This window comes from Microtus ochrogaster, linkage group LG9 (assembly GCF_000317375.1).
Source record: "Microtus ochrogaster isolate Prairie Vole_2 linkage group LG9, MicOch1.0, whole genome shotgun sequence".
Classification (NCBI taxonomy): Eukaryota; Metazoa; Chordata; class Mammalia; order Rodentia; family Cricetidae; genus Microtus; species Microtus ochrogaster.
The window spans coordinates 38158637-38160463 of record NC_022034.1 but is presented as its reverse complement, the minus strand read 5'-3'; the positions used below and the strand labels follow the sequence as shown (position 1 = coordinate 38160463).

General features: G+C 48.6%; 1 pseudogene; it reads left to right on the top strand.

Annotated features, from left to right (window-relative positions):
- The first annotated feature begins 810 nt into the window (after nt 1-810).
- Nucleotides 811-1143, top strand: LOC101984882 (annotated as a pseudogene).
- Nucleotides 1144-1827: the final 684 nt, after the last annotated feature.

The window sequence follows — 1827 nt, the reverse complement described above, 5'->3', positions numbered from 1 at the left end:
CTCAGCAGTTCAAAGCACTGCCTGCTGTTGCAGAGGGCTTGAGTTTTGAGTCCCGGTACCCAGACAGGCATCTGCAACTTCAGATCCATGGGATCCAACAGTCTCTTCTCTGTTGGTTTTCACAGAGCGGGCATACATGTAGTGCATGGGGTACACCTGTATACATGCACAAAAAACACTCATACACACAAAATAAAAAAAATAAAAAGAATTCATAAAAATCAGAGATGAGATAAAGGTGTCGTGATTAATACAAGGCAGGTGCCAGTACTGGCCATTTGTAGTGTGCCATCTAGACATGACAATGGAGTAGCTTGCTATGGGAATGCGGTTTACTAGCACTATAACTTCCTTCTCCCTCCCTACTTCCCTCCCTTCCTCCCTCTTCCCTCCCTCCTTCCTTCCTTCCTTCCCTCCCTCCTCCCTCCCTCCCTCCCTCTTTCTCTCTCTCCTTCCCTTCCTTCCTTCCTTTCTTTCTTTTTCTCATGGACAAAAGCACTGCAGTGCTTCCCAGGAGCGGCCGTCCTTGTCTGAGCAGGGAAAGCTCAGATGACTTGACCACTCACTCAGAATTCGGTGTGACAGGGTGTGTGGAAGACAGGCCCAGGATGGAGCTGTCTGAATGGACACAGTTGGAGATTTTCATCCCAACACATACCTCCTGTTCACCCTGCTCCAGATATAAGCTACTGCCATGGACAAGATTGGACAAGATTGTCAGTAGGGGAGAGCGGAGGGGCAGAGAGCGTGACTCGCCTGCTCCAGTGCCACTGGTTCTCGCTGTGTTCCCGCTGCCGCCGCCACACAACCATGTCGGAAGAGAAGCCCAAGGAGGGAGTGAAAACAGAGAATGACCACATCAACCTGAAAGTGGCGGGACAGGATGGCTCAGTGGTGCAGTTCAAGATCAAGAGGCACACACCACTGAGCAAGCTGATGAAAGCGTACTGAGAGAGGCAGGGCTTGTCAATGAGGCAGATTCGATTCCGGTTTGATGGACAACCAATCAATGAAACAGACACCCCAGCCCAGCTGGAGATGGAGGATAAGGACACCATTGACTTATTCCAGCAGCAGACAGGAGGAACAGCTTCCCGAGGGACAGTCCCCACACCCGATCATTGTCTTGACATCTGCTTTTGAATGGTGACCATGCAGCCACACCAATCACAGAAGCGTCAGCAGAAGCCAGAGCTCCTGACTGGTTCTCCTTTTCTGATCTGCTTGGAGCGGACTATAGACATCATGCAGGGTGAAAGTGTTGTGTAGCGCATTGCCTTTAGGGGAAATGAAAGCAAGGTTTTGGGATTTGTTTATGTTTTCATTTCTGCTTCCTCCCATCCCTAAAATATTTTCCCCCAAAACTTGGAGCTGGGTGTGGACTCAGCCTGCCACCTGACTCTGAGCCCCAGAACTGTGGTTGCTTTTAGAGTGATTTGCCCTGGTCAAGGAGAGAGCTTGTGGTCCCATTACCCAGTGGGCTTGCCTATGGGATGTTGAGATGGGAGAGAGGGACAGAATTGCACCTATTTGTTGTAGGTATAGAATATTAAAACATTGAAATACTATCAGCTTGAGCTTTGTCAAATGGTAAAGTTAAAGGGAAAAGACCATTGGAAGGAGTCCTTATGTACTGTGACCCAGTTTCTCCTGGCATGTCCCCTTTCTACTTGGCATCTGGTAATGGGTACATGGGCAGGGTTGTAAGGTGGGACCCACTCTCTTTCCTTGTTATAATGTAGAAGAAAGTAACTGCCATGTCTCATTTGGAAACTGAATGTGGCCTCAGATTATTTTCTAGTACTTGGTTCCAATGCATAATTATGG